The sequence below is a fragment of the Apteryx rowi genome, unplaced genomic scaffold (assembly GCF_003343035.1).
Source record: "Apteryx rowi isolate R43461 unplaced genomic scaffold, aptRow1 scaffold_467, whole genome shotgun sequence".
In the NCBI taxonomy this organism is placed as follows: domain Eukaryota; kingdom Metazoa; phylum Chordata; class Aves; order Apterygiformes; family Apterygidae; genus Apteryx; species Apteryx rowi.
Window position 1 is genome coordinate 98,953 of NW_020450724.1, and position 20,778 is coordinate 119,730.

The following is a 20,778-nucleotide window of genomic DNA, read 5'->3' on the forward strand; positions in this document are numbered from 1 at the left end:
ATACAGACCTTGGCACTGTAAATGCAGATTAAAATAACTTTGTTAAGAAGGTAAAAAGCTATGTCAGTATAACGCAATAAACTGTTACATTCTGATGTGGAACACTATCCATTCATAGTATTTTTAACGCAGATCAGGACAACAAAAGTCTAAAATATTAAAGGATTTTTAAGTTTTTTTTTTTTWAAAAAAAGCAGCAATCAATAACTGTGAGTTTCCGGTCTGTTAAGAAGGTCAGCAGACAGTCTCTGAGTAAGTAGATCACTTGCTGTGGTCTTTACAGTTGTTCCCCCCCCCCCCATGGAGATTTGAAGGACTGATTGGTAACCTTTTATTTAATAACCTTGCTTCTTCTGGCCATAGTGGAATTTTAAGTGCAATCAAGTTTTCTTTGTGTGGAAAAAGGAGCGCACCACCTCAATTAATAATCCTCCTCTRTTAGATAAACGACTTCCCTTTGTCTGTACCTCTCTCCTGCCTCCTGAGCTCCGTTACAAATGACCGCAGTGTCTGCAGGGTAAGATGCTCTCTGGGGAGCTGACACCAGAAACTGCAGTCGTTTATAATTGCCGCAGAACTCGTGCTCCAAACTCTCATTGGGTCGCTTTCTGCCACTTTCGGCCTAAGTGGGGCCAATATGAGCACAACATCTACCCAGTTTACTCTCCAGAAGTTCATTAAGTTTAGTTCAGGTAAGAGCTATGAGAACAGGTCCCAGGTAACAGAGTGGTACTGAAAGGAAAATGTCTCAAAGTAATGGGCCAACTAATTAATCTTGAATTCCAGTGGAAATTCTATCGCAGCCATATAGATACCAAATGAGTCTACCAGAATTAAAGTTCGTGCAATAAATATCAAGGAATTAAGAATGATTAAGCCATTATTGTTAAATCTTACATGATAAAAAAGGCCAAAAAAAGCCTTAAAGAAGCTGTGGAGGATTGCTGGGCCCTTACATCACATGTGATAATGTCTCAGGCCTTGCCTGTATGGGAGTTAGTGTGCAGTGAGTTAGCTAAAATGTGAATTTATGGCATGCTTGATAATCAGCAGTAACTCTGTGCACAGAGTATAACTGAAGTTAAGGTTGCTGGGTCTAGTTTTGAATTAGAATTAGTTACTTCACATGAAAGCACTCTTAGTGCTGTATCCTTTTGGCAAATCAAAGAGAAATGCACTGCTCAGTGTGAGCAATATTTGCTGATGAAAATCTTCTCCTTTACAGGACCTTTCAAACAGTAGGCAGCACTCAGTATGGGTCATGAAGCCACAAACTTACATTGTTATAATTCACTATAAAAACAGCTTTGAAATAATTATTAAACTACTTATCCTCTTCCTTCATAATTTTAAATGGGTACTGAGACCTCCTTATGGAAGTTAATATTTTAGTTTATGAAGACTCCACATTACTACAGTGAGGATGAAATGGAAATATTAAGATCAAGAAATCAAGCTGCTACATTAAAGTGCAGCCACAATAGAGCTTGATGCATGCTTCGTGTTTGGAAGAGGCATCTTTCATTTTCATCTAGTTGAAATTTTACAATAGGCTGTAATTTAGTTAGGTTTTGAGTGACCCATAAAGAAGTGCATAGGCAAAGCCAAAGTACTACTTACATTCCTGCTGATAATGTAAATCTGAACACCTACTTCCATTCAGCCATCTAGATCATGGGTTACTGCATACACAATGATACAGGTGCAAGATGTAGGCGCTAAACACTAGTCTGGATCAAATAAATTAGCTGTGATTTTTTTTTCTTACAAAGCAGCTTGAATGAAAGCTGTGGATCTAATTGGCTGGAGAAGATTTCACCCAATTTAATCATCTCTCAATAAGCACATATTTCCAGACAATAAGACTTCTTCAACACGAGAATAGTCTCCTCTCGTCCTATATTTAAAAATATTCATTTTAAAATGTATTTCTTCAATTGTAATTAAATGTAATTAAAATAATTATTTCAAAAGATTTTCTCTGCAACTATTTCTTATTCCCTTTCCTTTTCCTGTTTCTCTTTCATCCAGATAAAAGAATAAACCATATTATAGTCAAACCATAAAGTTACTACTCRGTGCTGGGCTTTTTTAAATCAAACCTGAATATATTATATCTCTACTAAATCTTGTCTATTTGCTGTTGATAAATTGTTCCCATGACTGTCTCAGAGATACATGAGAGAGTCAATTTTAGAAAATTCTGGCCCATTGATTGTATATCATCAGTCATTCCAGATACAGAGCTTGGAACAGATATTAAAAATGTTTGATATTTTATGCATTTTGGCAGTATTGTTAGCAAAACAGGAGTCACAARCAAGCTAGAAGAGTGAAAGCCTGACATGATCATTATGCCATTCACTCTACTCCAAGAGAAACACCTTGTCTACAAGGCTAAATTCTCTTTATTTAACACTAATATAAAGCCTTCCTGTACAGCACCAAAACTTGGAAACTTATAAATCTCTTGTTTAAATTCAAAATCTGTGTAAACAGTTGTCTGCAAAAAAATGTTTAGATTGGCCAGGAGAAAAATCATAAATGAAGAGCCTGGAGAGACAGAAAGTTGGAAGCCAGCAAATCTCAAAAAAAAGGAAAAGGAAAAGAAACAGAAATAGACAGAGTGAAGAGAAATAGGGAAAATTCCCAGGGAATGTGACACATTTTGGACTGGAATCCTCAAGGCCAGAGCCATCATGACAAACAAAAGACATTATAAAGATATGCAGCAGAGGTTGAATTAAGAACCATCAAAATGATATGGAATTAAACAAAAAGGGTGGCAAAAGGCTGTCAAAGATGGGCCACCAGTAATGAAAAGTCCTTACCTTCCAAATAGAATAAAGAAACATACCTGAAGGAAATAATTAGATTGCTTGCCAGAAGTGCATTTTAATTATTGAGAACTGAACTAGTATTAATGTATTATTATGATGGATGGTAGAACCATTTAATTTGTTTGTTTTCACTTTGCTGCCTGAATACTGTATGTTGTAAGTGTTGTTACAAAACAAAATTAAGCAGTGGCAAGAAAGGCCGTCCACCCGTTTCGTCCTGGCAGTTGTACTCCAGGTATGTTTAACTGGGAGAAGCTTCTGCAAAGTGTGTGAACAACAGCCTAGAAACACTGGTCAGGAAAATATCTCTTCTTGAAGACCCATGGAAGATTCTTTTAGGCCACTGCCTAAAAAAATGGAAGAAAAGAGTCATCTGCTTTCAGGACTCTTTATTTAATATGTTTCACCTAAAAGATCTGTTTTCTCTCTCCTCCTTCTTGTATGTTCACGTCTAAGAAAATCTGGAGTAATTCTACTCCTAGTTTATAGCCACAAATCACAAAAAGGTGACTGGGAACAGCCAGCACAGATTTACCTCAATGATACTTGTCATGAAGGTCATAAAGAATATTCCTTATATTCCTATTCTCTGGTTAGGTATCTTTATCTACCTAATTTTAGAGCCAAATACTTACGCTTTAAATTAAAAATGTGATTTGCAAAATATGCCCATGTAAGTGGCTCATTTTCTGTGTATTCCTTCCCACAAATTCATTAACTAGAATATTTGTGGAAAGTAATCACAGAAGCAGTGTGTATACAATTTAAACTAATTCATTTAAAATCACAAGAATATTCATAGAAATATGTTTGCTGTATTCATTCAATTCCAATTATTACTTACTTTTGACTTCTGTGGAAATCAAATAAAGTATTAAAATAAAGAGTCTGAAGGAGTAAAATATTCTTCCACCAGTATGAGATTAACATTTTATCGAGTTACACTCATTAGAAACGATGTAATCTTTAATTAGAAATATCCAATTCAATTATATTGTAGGAAACCATTGGCCAGCTCATTAGTATGATAGAATATGGAAATTATTGCAGTTTAAGAACTCATGGGGTGGTACTAATATGTTAATTGCAATTAAAGCATGATATCAGGTCCATGTAGGAAGTCCAAATTTGAGATGATTTGAAAGAAAGCAGAAATGTTAATTAATTAAAGGCTTTAACTTCATGTTACAAAGTCTTGCTTATGAATCCAGCAATAAGACAACTGTTGTTGTCAATAAGGGTTCCAACAAGCATAAAACCTCATGACAACAAGTCCAAAGATTCAGCAACTAATGTGATGACTGCCCACCTGGGAGGGTGCTTTGGTGCCCCAGCCACTGAGGCTATTTCTTAAGACAACCTTACCTTGCATTGCTCCACCAGGTCCACTGGTTGGCACTTAATGGACACACTGCAATATTAGGAAATCCTATAATTATTCAGTGAATCTCATTACTTTGATCAAAGTTACAAATGTTTCCTGCTGGGAAGGGGTAAATATCCAGTGATTTTTGCTGGTGTTAGGGAGGTAGGGATAGAATGAGGCTCCTCCTCACTCATGGAGACAAATCATCAAGGAGAGACTTTCTCCTTGCACCTTCAAGCTCACCAGAGTGTCCTCCCTAGTAGTCACTAGTCATCTAGCTTGGGCTGAGTCCTTAGAAAGTATGCCTGAATAAACAACCTCTTTTTTATTACATATCCTTCATTTAAATAGCTTGTACTTTACAATATAAATTAATAAACTTCTCTACATCAAACTGCTCTAAATTATGTAACACTCAGGCTAAATATTGGTCAGCATGATCGATTATGCTTTATGCAAGCTGAAGACCATAACTGCTTGTTACAAGCAACAATAAAGAGAATATTGCAGGCAGCAGCTACATCTGCCCAAAGCAAATACTTCATCCTTGCTGTGACAGCATCTGATAGAAAGCTCTTGTCTTTTTTCCCCTTAGTATATAAAACCAACATAATCAAGTTTTTTCTCTCTTTCTCCCATTTATTTGTATCTCTAATAAAATAGACATTGAAAGAAGAAAAGCATGCTAGAATTAAAACATTTAAAGCAAAGTATCATTCAAAAGATGCAGTAGCAAAGAGAGTAAGCAATATACACACATACTACTGGCATTTCCTTTTTCTGCTTGATGTTCCTACAAGCCAGCTCTTAGCAATGGGCCATTAATGAATGTTAAATTTAGTTAGAAATGAACTTGTGAATATTCGGCCCTCCAACATCTGCATAAAGGAGCTGGCAGTCTTTGGAGAAGTGATTTTGTACCTCCTCCCTTCAGAGTTGTGTGGCACTCACCTCTCCATAGGTAAACCAAGGTGCAAGGTAGGTCACTACTRTATGACCTGTGCCATGCTATAAGCTTGTAGTTAGCACTGCACTCTCTATCCAAGCTACCAAGTATTTGCAAATAGCAGTTCCCTTCTTTAAAACTGTTAAAATCAGAAAGTCTTCTCTAGGGAAGGGAGAAGGAGGAAAGAGTAAGAGATTAACTCTAACTTCCTACTGTGTTTGTTTTCCTACTACATACCTTTAAGATGTGGATGCTGATGTGCATGCATGCTGTAAGTTCCAAAACTGCAAAAATAAAACAGGATACTTTCTTGTCATCTGCCTTACCTACAACGATAACAATGTCTCTTCCCCACCTTTCATTTTCCTCTGTAAAAGACACTCAAACATATATCAATAGATTTCTTTGTGATTCTCACCAACAGAGTTATATATTTTTTTTCACTGGTAGTAGGTGTTGAAGAATTTGAATTGGAATTTGAAGGTTCCTGGCTCCCAAGCCAGCAGGAGATGAGGTTTAATTGCTTGGAAATACATTTTCACAGCTGATACTGGGAAACAGAAAAAGTCTGTATGTCAAGAGCCTCTAAACTAATCATTTAGCCATGACATGCACCACCGCATACCCGGGGACAATGTATCTGTTAACAGCTTGAAGCTGTTGGAAAAAAATACACCAATGAGAAGGTTTCCTCTATTTTTCTAATGCTATTCTTCACCCTGAATAAACTAATAGAAGAGAAATGTCTTATTTTCAGTTCTGTCAGTTTAAATGAAAACAATTGTATGTTCACCTAGTTTTATCATTGGAATTTATTAGATCTGAGACTGTTCATTAAGGTAACAGTTTTGGAGTTGCTCAGTTGTTAATACACTGCCTGTATAAACTCAGGGGCTGCCCATTATATCTGGTTACACTCTGGAGACTGAGATTTGATTTCCAGCACTACAGATCAGGTCAGGAATTGCAATAACAATTAGCCATTAGTCACTAGATCTCAATTTACCATAATAGAAGGTCATTTCTTCTGAGTATTTTCTCCCTGAAGAGAGAGAAGAAACATAGGAAACTGTCACACTTTTGAAAACCGGGACATGGAAAAGCTGAGCTTGGCTTCTGAGTAGTTAACATGGATAAACCTTTACATTTCTGTTTCAGCTTACTGTGTCACCGTGGGGCAGGATCTGCATGTACAGACAGTGTCTAGGATGCTGATGGCTCGTTTTCTTTTTTCAGATCTCACTGAAATGGAAAATCTATCTAATCTCACCAAGAATCAAACAGATTGTTCCTGACTCGATACAGGCGCACGAGAGGGGCACTGAGAAACGTTCCTTGCCTGCCCAGTGCCGCGTCCTACTTTTTGCAGCTATAATTATTCCTTTTCTACCACTCATGTGAAGGACAGAGCAGAGATATGGCTCTACCCTTCTCAGCCCACCTCACCACTCAACCTCGTGCAGCCTTCCAGTAAGGAGATGGGGGCTCCCCTCCCTCACTAACGCTGCACAGCAGCACGGGGACGCGTTTCAGGTACCCGAACGGCAGGTAGCCCCAGGAGCTCTGCTTCTAGGCAGCAGCTGATTCGGGCTCCAAAGTGGACAACAGAGCAAATCACCCTCATGTAGAGATGTGCTGTCCTGTCACACAGGAAACGCTGTAATGACTCCCCCAAAGCGAATATGTAGTGGTGTGTCTGCCCAGAAATCCTTGCTGGGCTCAAGGTTTGTTAGGCTGTGTAAGGATCAGCCAATGGTGAGGGGCCTGAGTTACACTGCAGGACGTTGCTTCTTTCCCTCTAAAAGAAGTACTTTATTTTAAATCTGTAAATGCCTATAAAATACATAAATATGATCTATGACCGAGGTGTTTGTTAATATTATAATTCAAGTTGCACGAAGAACAAGGAGGATATAGAGGAACGCGTAACTCCTCTCCAATTACCTCTTCAGAGTATCCATTGTTCTCTTAAAAGGCAATGTTCCCTTAAAAGAAAAAAATTACAGTATGGAAAAGTGGAACTGCTGTTGCTTTTCATATGGACTCAGCTATTTCACTGTGAACTGAATAAAGGCCTAGGAAGAAAAGGGATGGTGTAACTCAGTTTTGTTCAGGAAGTTAATCGATGATGAAGCAAGTGGAAAGACGTGACAGCTGAAAGACTCAACAGTGTTTCAGATCAGGCCCTTATTTTTAATGCACATTAGCACCTGAAAAAGAGATTATAAAGGAAGCTTCAAAACTTACAGAATCAATATTGCGAATTGGTCTTCCCTAAATCAGTAATTGGAATTAATATAAACAGAGAAGGGAGCTCCTGCCCGTTGGCAGCCTGGCTAACCATCAGTTGACAGATAGTTAACTATAGGAAGGTCAAAGCTTGGGGCTTTTAATCTATAGGCTGATGATCCCTTGGGGACTATGTGGTGTGAAAAAGAATTTGGTATGCTTGACGCTATTATAGGCAGATCAGCCTGTCAAAAGCCATTAGCACTCACTTTTCCGTCAAACGAGCATTAAGCTAGCTTTTGGTATGATATTTGAAGCAGATTTCTTATCATTTTTAGTAATCCTTTATAAGCATAAAACTTATTTCATTACTTATATGATAAAAAGTGATTTTTCAGGAATTTGTAAAATGCGTGGGTATATTATCTTCAATTAGGTCTACTTAGCACACTGCATATATTTCAGGTAGCCTTCAAGTTAAATTGAAGACTTTACAGAGAACAAATAGTCTTACTGAAAGTGCATTTTAATGTATGTGGTACAGTGTTATCTTTTATAAGTTTGTTGTTTATAGCATGACAAAGACCAAAGCAAATCTCAATACCTTATTTAAAAGAAAGTCAGAAATATATTTAGTCCTATTTCTTTGCTTTTAGACCCAAAGTGTCTTAACTTGACATTTTCTTAGAATATTTTACAAGATGTTTTTTGACTCTGTGGATAGCTGTAAGGGAAAGAAACTTCATTTGTTTTTAAYGTTTGTTCACTGTAATTTCAAAAACACTTCTTATAATGACCTTGAAAGTAAAAAAAGTTGTAGCATTTTTTATACAACATTCATTAGTAAGTAATGAATACAGAATGCTTATGCTATGTATATGAAATATATGAATAACTGGATTTTTCATTGTGTCAGAAAACAAGGTGTGTAACTTAAATAGAAGAAAGGTGCAGTAATATGTACTTAGAATATTCTCAAAACTTGTGTTAGAGTTAAGGCCAGTTAGGAGATGTGATAAAGTAAAATGAATACAAATTTATTTCTCAGCAGATAATAACATGTTTATAGCAGTAACAGAATGCTGAGTATAAGTATGATTTAAATCTACTAAGTAAAAAGCTATTACGCGCCACTTTGAATCTGGCTACTGTCAGCTTCAGAACATGCATCCTACCACACATTTCCATCCCATATGTCAACGTTTAAAAATTGGTTTGGAAAATAGAATGAAATCTTTTGATGTTACACTGTCATAGCTTTGGATGTTTATAAAAAAATCAAATCAATGACTCCCAATATGTAATAAATCTTGACTTTACCTCCCGATAGATTGCATCTGTATCTTCAGAAATGCTCAGTCAGTCTGGTTCATTTGATGGGCAGATGCATGCCATGCAATACTTGACGATAAACTTGTGAGCGTACTTTGGCCATGTCTGATCTCAGCTGTCAGCTGCATTTCTCTTGGGTATCTTTCCTTTTGCTGTGCATCAGAGCAAAATAATATTTTATTGTTGGTCATAATTAATAATTCATTGAAATGCACCAAATGAACACACAAAAAAAGAATGTGGATATAAATCTTATTAGGTCCCTGGATAAAGTCACAGTATGCTTTTGCATTTTGGATTTCCAGGCATATATTATATCATCCAATATTGGAACAAGCTGAGAAATGTAATATAAAAATTTGATAAATTGCTTTCTGCCTGTAAATGAGAAAACAGACTTGTAAAATGTGAAATGAACCATTCTGGCAAAGTAGAATTTGAGCTCAGAGTGTAAACACTTGAGTTAATGGCTAGAGTATCTCTGAGTCTCAGAAGCTGTGGTACATAGGGAGGGTGAAAGTGAGGTTATGGAAGCTCTTCAATATTTTACTTTGAACATCCTTACAGGCCTTAATTAGACAGATTACCTGTTATGCATGGTGCAGTGTGCTGAACAGTTTTAAACTGGCTTATCCTCAAGGCAAATGGAAGGCAAAGTCAAAAAGAATTACACTTTACACAAATAACAATGAATGTTCTATTAATGGCAATGGTAAAAAACGAAATCTTCCCAGTCCATACACTATGTAATTTTTAACTTTACCTAGCACCAATGARTTTGTTAAATATTTACTGACCATTTGAATTTATGTACCTAACCTGCCCACCTCTCCAATGCCCTTTAATCTCAATCTGCAGGAAATCTTAATGACATTTGATATTGTAATTACTCAAGTTTTTTTAATTTATATGGCTTTGTATCTACGAAAATGTGACAATATAATGAAAACTTTTCTGACATGAAAATTAATAAAYACTTTCCATATTTTAGTTCCATTGAAAAGAAAAATGCTTTGTTTTAATCTCAGTTCAATTCCATACGCATAGTAGAAAACATAGAGAAAGAATATTTACTAATTATTCAGGATGCAAGTGCTAACTTGCTGTATATATTCAAAATTCCTGATCTATTTAATCGGTTTATTCAGCCAGCCAMCTACAGGGAAGGTCACCATGTCAARCAATCCTGAACGGTATTTTGTGTGAACTGGGAACAGAACTTTTTAAAGGCCAGAGGTTTAGGAACATAAACCAGATGTGCTCATTTGAAATAGTCTACTTACTAAAAAAAGGTCAAACACTTAGATCTTTTTTAAATCTCACTGTCAGACACACTCCATAGAACTAAGAATTTTACTGTTCTGAGTGCTATGAGTTTCACTGATTTCTTAGATGAAGTATGTCTTCTGATCTTTGCCATAAATGCATTATTTCCCTGTTTATAGCCTAATATTGCATCTAAGAGTTTTACTAATTTAATCGGATGAATATTTTTCAAGATACTTACATTTGAACTCCCTTCTCATGTTTTTATTTTTATAGTTCAGAATTATTATAGGTAATTAATTCATACATTTATTTTACACAAGTGATATTTTTCCATTCAGTAATTTGCACAACACAAATCTAGGTCACTATGTGATTAGAATGAAGATGATTTTTTTTCCTCCAGATATACATGTCTAAAGGTTGATCTCTTGTCTATAGGGGTCAGACCAAGTGTCATTTTATAGTTAATATAATTTAATTCCATTAGTTGGCCTGCTAAAAGGTACAGAGTTTTTTGTTGTTTGGGKTTTTTTTTTTGTTTTTATCAGACTGACTATCCTGACTGGTAGTGTCTTATTTATTAGTATGATAAAATCTGTGAATAGGAATCTTTAAGAGTTTTAGAGAAGAAAAATATTAAAGTGTGGCTCAACCTGCAAAATGTATGAGGGTGAAGAGTCCAAACTTTTTCCATCATCCACTCAGAATAGTGAATATTAAACTGAGCTCTAACTGTCCTGCTTTAGCAACTGGGCAATTGATGGTCAAAAGGAGCTCAGAGCAGCAGTTGTCGAAAGCAGCCATTCTTTCCCCATCTTCAGGCACATCCTTTTYGCCAGAACCTCTCAGAAGAACAAAGCAGAAAAAAAAAATAGATACCTGATATAGCAATCAAAAGTTACAGCGGAACAGAGAAAATGAAACACCTGGCTTTGATAACCTGCAGCGAAGGATGTATAACTGACTGATTGCCACTAAATATCTGTAGATCTGCTTTCACTAGTAGGGATTATATAGCCATGGACAGTTTTCCTATTTCATCCACCTCATATTCTTGAAAGAGGTAGGAGCCCTAGAGCTGTAGCTGACACAGAGCAAATCCTCTGCTCACAGGTGCTATTTTTCCTCCTCCACGAGCTACACACCTCTGTCCCTCCGTGGTACTGAGTAACTCTACAGGGCAGCAACAACCTCAACCAGATAATGGGCTGCTACGCAAACATGCGTAAGGAGACTACATTCGCTGGGGTTGTAGTCAGCTGGTTAGCCTGGTGTGCACTTGAATAACATGCTTTGCAGCGTGCTCTTTATTCACAGTGAACTGTGGATGACTTTCCATTTCTAGGTCAGAAACATTATTCATCCTTCAATGTACACCTCTGTTTTTTTTCAATACTTGAATGAAATTCTGGGCTGTACCTGCTTAAATTTACACAGAAGAAAACCTTAAACAGTCATATGTTTTTAGTAAATGTTTTCCTGCATGGTATTATCATAAAATATTTTTGCCTCTTAAAGGCACTGCAATTTGTTTTTGCATCTTTTGAAAGGTTAAACAAGTGTTTTGGAAGTATTTTTTCGTTCTGATATGAGATCTGAGTCGAATATATCTAGCATAAGCTATTTCCCAAGAGAGTTTTCATTGGATTCCTAATAGTATTTCTCAGATAAGAATCACAACATTTGTCATATTTGGTAAACTTAGAGCTTTTCTTCTCATTTGTGCAGAGAGAAAACAAACTTTAAACAAATTTATTTAGTGAATTTATATTTTATGGAGATTTCATAGAGCATAAGTCTAAGCAATTTTAGAAACAATGAAAATCGTCTACCAATATTAACGTATTTAAATATACATGTATACTTTCAAGCTAAAAAATCGCCAATAAATAGAACCTCCTTCCAGGAGTGTTTATCCTTATTATTATTCTTATTTCTTAAATAGCAGATTAACTGACCTACCTTCATCTTTGGATAGTTTACTGACCTAGCATATTATTTAAACTTTAAACCTGCTCACACTCCCAGTAATAAAGCTTATTAAAAAACTCTCTGGTTTCTTTTAATGAAATTTCTTAATTGGAGCTGTGAGTACCTGACAGATGAATTTTAGATACTGAGCTCCTGGAACTTCCCTTGGTTTGCAGTGTGTAAATGACAAATTGGTTCATTGTTACACTAGTTTTAGTTTAGACATCTATCTAAGGCTTAAACATAAGGACTATTTAAGGACTGTTAAGGACTATAAAGGACTGTTTAATTTTTTCATTTAAATTTTTGTACTTGATTTTTTATTTTTTTTATATTTTTATATCTGTGGAGCTGATCAAAAACGAGAAATACTTCTGTATTTCAGAAGCAAGAAGATATGTTTCCTTTTGGGCAGGCTATTTTGAAAACAGTTTGCAGAATAAATAATTTTTTATCAGCATGGTGTATCAAAATTTCAGTGCTGGGGTAGCCATAGTAACTATAAAGAGCAAAATATTTTTTGTTTCTATTGAAATCTCCACTTCAGTATTTCCTACTTTTCCCAAACAGACACTGCACTTTAATTTTAAGTCAGCCCTATCAACATAGCAATATCAAAATTCATCATGGTATACGAGACTGTGTGGATGATACTCTTTCAATTATGGAAAGTCAGGAGAAAATGTAAACACATCTATTGAATTAGAACATAGATGTTTGGGTTTTTAATCAGTCATTATTTGTGTCACTGTTATCAAAAGCCTATTTGGGTTCTCAGTCAAGAGAAAGATAATTAACTATTGTTCTGCACAAGAGAGGCTGGAAAAACCCTCCTGGGTTAATAAAACCAGCATGAAGCTTAAAAAGACACCTGATGGAACATCTTTGTTGTAGGGATATCCAAAGAGAAGGTTTAAACACCCAAAACAGCTTGGTGATCAACTATGACTAGAGAACATGAAAAGTCCCAAGGCAAAATTTAAAAGTAAGTGAAGCAAAGTGAAATATCAGTATGTACGCTGAAAAGCAGTAACAGAGGCCGGCTCCAGCAGAGCCCAGCTCAGTTCGGTCCACGCTCTGGGGAGGAGCCCCCTGCATCAGGAACAGGAACAGCTGTGYTGGTTTGCATTTGCAGACAGCAAATGCCACCTTAACAGTGAGGAAGGACAGAAGCTGTTGTTTCATACTCTCCAACTCATGAAACCAAGTTATGTCCTTTTCTTTGATACAGTGCTATTGAATCAAGCTCCAGTGTTACTTCTGAACCAGCATTGCCCTTCTCATTCTTGCTTGTGTCAGATAGAAAAAGTTGGCCTTACTGATATGAACTGAGAATAACTGCAGTGGAAGTCAGAAATGGTTGGGATAACATCCTTTTCTAATGTCATCTTATCGGTGCTGATTGTTTGAAGGTTCCTACTGGTATAGTGCTGGCCTCACTGGGTCAAGTTCTAGGTCTGAATCACTGACAAAACACTCACTGACTTGCCTGGAACAGGGATTTTGCCCTGGTTTGTGGACTGCTACTGACTTTGAACATATTATATGTAAAACCAGTTTTAAAAACAGTTTCAGGAGTTTTATATAATTGTGTTCTTCATTTTTTCTGTCATTTTGCAATGGGCTCTTTTGCTTAAATCATGATAATGATTTGTGAGACAGTAGGGTATTGCAGTCGAGGACTTTATTGTATTAAGTACTGTGCAAATGCGAAAAAAGGTGTGTCTCTACCCAAAATAATGTTATTCTTTTGCTCTTTCTCTGAGAAAATATTGTAGACTGTTCACAGTTATTATCTGCCACCTGTGTAGTTTAATAGCTGCATCCAATTAAGGTAAAGTAAATGTATGCTGTCAAAACCTCTTCTGCTTTGTATTCTGTGCCTCACCTAACAATCCCCTGCCCTGTTTGCCTTTTATACTGCTGCTCTGCTCTGGACTGATGGTTTCAATGATTTTCCTCTTCTTGATCATTGTGCTGGATGATTGCTCTAGTCCCCTCAGAGTCCCCAGATTGGTTCTTTACTTCACGTCTAAATATTTTATATTTATCTTATGCTTATACAAACTTATCTAAACTTCTCTCATAAAAAAAAAAAAAAAAAAAAGGAGGACATAAATATGGAAGTTGAGGGGCTTTTCTGGTTATTTATGGATTATAAGTGTCCTTTAGTAATTTTAGAGAATTTCATTGATACCAAAGGAAGTCATTCTGTTTTTCAGTTGGATCCTTTCTGGATTCAGACGCACTCCCAGTTCCTTGGCTCATCACCTTTTGAAAAGCTTTGGCTCTTTCATGAAGCCAATACACAGTGTGGAATTGCTGTTTTCTTTTTGGGACACCGTACTGGAAAAGGCAGTTCTACATAATTTTAAAAATTTTGTGACTGAGTACAGAAGTGTGACATAAAACTCAGGTAGCTTTAATAGAAAAAAAACTATGCTTTTACAAGGTCATATTTTCGGAAGTTCTGGTTGTTAATTTACATGACTGTCTTCATGACCCTTTTGGATGTATGAGAGATGCTTAATATGAGGTCATTTCTCAAGGTAATACAGTTAACCATATAATCTGTTGGACTTCATGGGTTTTATTTGTTTTTAATTGAATTGTTCCGTCCATTTTTAGTTCTTGAGACTATAACTAATGCTACATTCTAAAAAGCTGTAAAATATAAAAGTTAACTAACTCCTAGGACTGCACATGTTCTTTGCTTTGCCTCTACTTATTTGTCCAGCTAAGGATATAAAAATCCACAGCCCCAGAAAAGGTCTAAGCAAAAGTAACTGCAAAACTGAACCTGCCATTGAAGAATGGAAACTCTCCCTCCCACTCCCAAACTGTTACTGTGAAAAGGAATACTTTTTGGTGAACTGTTAAATACTTTGTGCTTTAGGCTGCATTTAGCTCTAATAGTCAAACTTATTCCATCTCTTTGTCAACATACAAAATATATCATCCTTGAGGCGCCTTTTGAAGAAAGTTTACTACTCCAATATATATTTCTAAATAATTAATGGAATAATAAAGTAACCCTAGGTTTGACTGTGTTCCCACTGAATATGCAAAGAAAATTAACAGGAACTACTTTCATTTTAATAACATAATGGAGCCTATTTTTAAAGTATAAAATTTAGTATTTTAAAAATATGTGGTTTTTTTGTATTTTCTTTTAAATTCAGTCAACGTATTTTAATCACCATGGTATAGTATTGAAAAACACGCTCCATAAAACGTCCTTTGTGCACTAATATAAATTGTGTTTAAACTAAGGTTTTGTAAACTATGAATTACTGGTTTAGATTAACCTCGTAAGTAATCATTAGAAGTCCTTTATTTAGCACTGACTTAGTCTTCACTGATTTCAGTTATAAATCAGGCTTGCTGTTGAATAGAGCTTAGACAGTTCATATCCTGAGAGGTAACAAGGGAAAAACTCGCAAAGAAAATCCCAGTAAACATCGGAGACTCTTGGAATTAGGAGAATTAAAGAAGAAAATAAACTCCAGCGAAGAGGGATTGTTGTTTTCCTGTTTTGTTTTGGTTTGTTTTTCTTTCTAGCAAGGTGCTCCTCTGGAGCCCTGCCGTAACCAAGGCCCTCGCTTACCAGGTTGCTCTGGAGATTTACTGCCCTTCAAATACTCTCTTTATGTCTTTGTGGCTGGAAGTTATGTTCCATTATATTTAAGGGTTCAGGTTTTGATTCTGTCCAGCACTGTGCAGAGCATGTAAATGGTTCTTCTACTGACTTCACATCAAAATTAAATACAGAGTTAAGTGCTTTACTGGATGGGGGCTTTATGAGGCAAAAATTCAGAAATCCTGTTTGAGAGCTGATACAATCATTCCTATCAGTAAAATGTATTTTACTCATCACAATGAGTTCAATTCATAGTAGTCCTTAATCTTTTGCCCCTTATATCCCTTGCTGATATCTAATTTGCTTAATTTTGTTTAACCACTTGCTGAAGAAGAAATACAGCAGATATACTTTGCAATGTTCTTTAGAAAGTCTAGTGTGTCTTGCCGTTTTATATCTTASCAAAATTGCAATTATAATGCTTTTAAGTATACCTAACATGCCCTGACACTCCATTTAGAAGAATGAACATGGCATTGAAGATCATTTTCCAAAAACATTTATGTTCTTGTAGTATGCATAGGAAAAGTAATTCAGCAATTCAATTTGTTTTTCAAATCAAACTTCAAACTGTTTTAAGAATGTGTATTATAGAAATAGAACTTGTATTTAACAGAATATAGATGCAGCTAGAATTTGCTTAAACACTTTTTTCCTTACAGTTTTAAGAGAAATCTTTTGAAAAAAAGAAAAAAAAATGCTAATTAGAAGTTTAAGCTAGTATACTAATAACCTATTTCACTGTAACTGCAGATATTTTTGGAGGAACAGCCAGCAATCTGTGTGAACAAAAATATGTTGATGTGAATATTTATCAAAAGTGAATAAGAATCACAAACATGATTAAAAGCTGAAGAAATATTTTGATATAATTCTGTCTGCAGTCTTTCTGTTTCTGCATGGCTGAAGGTTTAGTAGTATAACCCATGGTCAATGGTATGAAAGGGCAGAGTTTAATTCCAGCCTCAAATTTAGTCTTCCTCCAGGACACTTGGCAAAATCCTAAGCACCTGAAACCTCCTACAAATTCAGTCATTTGTCTCTGTGGCTTACTTCCTGTTTGCAAAAGAAATTTAATTGCACTTCCTTACTCTCCAGGGTTGTGGAGTGTACATATTGTGACAATATGTGCATTACAGATTGAGGACAATGGAGATGTATGAGCAGAGTCAGCACCCAGAGGGTCAACCACACATGCAGCTGAATGCTGATTAGGCTGTAAGCTCTGCAGCTTGACGCCTGCAAGCTCTGCCCTTCAGTGCTGAAAGCTCTGCTGAGCTCCAGCATACGGAGGTACCAAACACACTTGCTCTCGCTTTCCTCAGCATGTTTGGTGCTGTCTGAGAAAGTATATTGAGCGCTTCTGCTTAGGACTCTTAATATGTCTTGATACTTGCAAGGAAGTCAAGAATAGTGCAGTCTCTTGTTCTTGACATCTAGCCCTCTGTGTCCCACTTCTTTCCTCCTCCGCAGCTAAGGAGAAAAATTCTCAGAAAGCAACACAGCTCATCTGTAAGCTAGTTCTTTGGCAGGTTGTACTACATGAATGAGAAATATGGTGTGGATGACTTTGGTAAGGTCTCCAAGATCTGACAGAGATGAAGAAAGGCAGCTCACATCATCCAGGTTTGTTGAAGGGAATCTTAACATCAGCCCTAAACAGCAGCATAGACATAATCTACAACTAGATTAGATGTAGGATTAAAAAAAAACCCAAAACACTCCATCAGCCAAATCACAGCAATAGTAGCTAGCCTTTCTATTCACTCTGCATTATTTGTGAGCGTGCTTTTGTACAGCAGCTGAAAACACAACCCAGCTTTCTCAGGTACAGAGAAGCTTCTGGAGAGCAAGGAACATGCTCAGTAGTACATAAATACTCTTTTCCCTTAGTGCATTTCTCTTTATCATTTACTTATATTGCTGTTGGCACTGTATGATATTAGCTTGGGGCCCAAAACCCAAAGCCCATTGGGTGCTAAATGTCTGTTATTGTGGTATTTATTCCAGAGCTCCAGACTTGATGAACAAGGGAATATGGTAAGATTTACATGGGTATTCTGAGAATTCTACAGAAACTATGTTTCACTGAATATATGGATTTTAAATGACTGTATTAGAACTTTCATTTAAGTATTTCCTAAAATCTTATCGTGATATTATTAACAACATACAAACTTTGGAAATTGAAAATGCAGAGATAAACAAATTATTTGTTACAAAAAGGGCCTTGCAGGTCTCTGGGGAAATGGAATATTCCAATGTCTGTTTATACCAGCAAAAATAAATTGTATTTGGTAAACATAATGTTAGTCATTTGCAAACATGATAAAATATGCTTTTTTTCTTTATTTCAAAGACTGCATTGCACATTGAATTTATTTGGGTTAAACTGAATTGTAGCATAGTAAGACACTGGCTGTAGAAAAAAATTCTCTTCTGTGTGTGCATGTTTTTTTCTCTCTGCATTTCTTTCTCTCTTTTTCTTTCTTTCCTTCTTTCCTTCTCTCTCTCTCTCTCCTTCCTGCCTCCCTCCTTCCCTTGCTTGCTTGCTTCCTTGCTTCCTTCCTTCCTTCATTCTTTTCTCTTTTAGAGCTGGGAAGTTTAGAATGAAATTACTACTTTTCATAAAGCTGTCTAATTTTCAGAAGGACTGACTGGAATACCAAAATGAATAATCTGCAGTCACTCTCTGAGTCAGAGTTTCCAAATCATTTCTGTAGTGGATGGACTTTTGGATGAAGAATTCCTTTCCATTTCCCATGACAAGCTTTGAGATGTGTTTAACTTTGGCTTCCAAATCATGAGAAAAAAGAATCAAATATCACATTGCTTCTCCCTGTATGTTGGCCATGAAGGACAGTGCTCTGAGCCTATTGGAAAAAAAGGAGGTTTGAAATGTTTTCAGAAAGTAGCAGTTATTTCAGGAATGGTGGGAATTGTCAGAACAACATGAAGGGCAAAAACAAACATAAAGAATTGAGTTGCTTAATTGGTTCTTGCTTTAGAGCATGCCTTTTCAATTTGAAAAAACACCATAAATATTAAAGTGGTTTAGGCTCTCAGGTATATCCTTAGCACAGCAGTCAATGAGTCAAAATGTGCGCTATATGATGTGGTTTCCATCAGTCCCCCACAGTGTGCCCATTATGTTAAAATAAAAACAAAACAAAAACCCCAAAACCTCACCACTACTGCAGATACCTAGTTTTTATAAGTTCTTTAGGAGTAATAAGGAATATGACACCAGGAGAAAGAGATATGAGAAAAAAAGATAAGTCTAGAGTGTATCTAGTTGTAGATATTTGTCCTAGTCCTGCTATATTATCTACAGGATTTCCTGTTTCATTTTTTATCTATGTTGGCTATTATCAGTCAGGTTATAAATATGAAACCTGCACATCTTAGGTAATGGTACTCAAATTGTACATAAAAAGAAGATATCTGCATATAAGTAAAGCCATTTGGAAAAGTGAGTTATAGGGCTGTCACATTCCTATATAAACCTCCATGAAAAGTAGGTCATGTATTAAAAATATTCATCAGAAAAACATGAAATTACACTTTCTTTTAATTTTCTATATTTCTTGTGAAAAAAAATTCAAATTAATATTTTAAATAAATTAATATTTCCTGTTTCCAGTAGGTACAATCTGACAGTCTTTCAGACTGAATTAGACCTCTGTTTCATCTTCATCCCAAATTTGAAAGAGTGCATTTTCCCACACTCTTGTCTTAAAAAAAATAATGTCCAATTCTATCCACCTGATTAATACAGTGCAGTTGCTGTACCATAGTGCAGCCAAGGGAGAGATGGATTAATATGTCAGCTAAAATTGACAGTAGGATGACTAGTAACCTGCTTGATATAATTCCATGGGGTTTTAGGCCTTCTAGGTGAATGCTTATAGCCAGAAAACTTGTTTTTAAGTAAAGATATGCAGTTGCTGAAGTACCTTTTATTCTGACACCGGTACTAAGATTCTAGTAGCTGAGAGAAATAATGGAGTTTCCTTATAAAAGGTTAAATTAATTATTTTCTTAAACAGTTATTGTAACAATTTTTCCTGTCTTATTCCAGGAGCAGACTGGTCCTAAGTACTTGTTTAGAAAAAATGGAATTTTACAGTGAAAGGATTGGCAACTGAAAGTATATTGATCATAATGTTAATGCGCAGTGTAAGGCACTTAATTTTCAGTCCCAGCTGGCATACAGAGAAAGTTAGGAAGTACAAGCTGGTAGGAATAGATACAAAATATCTACAGGATTGGGTGCTTGGCAGCATTTATTAAACTTCCAAGCAGGTTACGTTCTAAACACAGGTGCTATCAATGCTAGTTATGTGTCAAGTGAGGTTTATAAAATCTTTCTTTCTGAATATGGCCAAAGTATGGCCTAGAGTGTCCTGCCCAGGCAGATGCTAAACGCCGTGGCATGGCGGGAGGGCCGGGTTAACGCTGCCACGTAAGGACCAGCTCCCTGAGCTGGGATCCTGCCCGTCGCTGCTCCAGAATTCAGAGGGGAGTCAGCCAACTGGCTTTCTAGGATGAACATTCAAATTCACGAGGGAGCTGATTCACATGCAAGCCTTGCACTTCAAGGCAGTAAGGAAGCATCTGCGAGTAAAGCCAGTGTAGACATCGCTCCAGGCTTTCGCTGTGTAGAGGTGAGCTGTGGTCATTTCACTCTAGCGCTTCCGGTGGAAATCAGTTCCTATGGATACACCTTCACATCAATAGGACTTGCGCTTCTTTTGTTTAAAGAAGCTATCTATAGCAGCATGTGTGGCATAAAAAGTGCTGTAGGCTAAATATCTCATTTAAAATATGCAACTAGACATGAAAAAGTGCCATCTTTCACACACAGACATAAAAATAGCTGTAGTCCAAACACCTACTGCAAACAAAAACAAAAGATGTATGCAGCAGACCTAGCCTCATGGCACTAATTGTGCCTGCAGTCTAATATCCAGACTTTAAACTAAGTTTTTGCAAGTATACYGATCAATGCCTGCTGCTTATTGTCAAACATTGACTCTTCTATCAGTGCTCTCATTTGCACTGTCCAAACAACTATGTTTCACCCTTCATTCAGAGAATGACCTTCTGTAACTAAAAAGAAAATTAGCAGCTAGAGTTATTTTTAATGGTATGAGACAAAAATTCTATTCAGACTGAAATAATA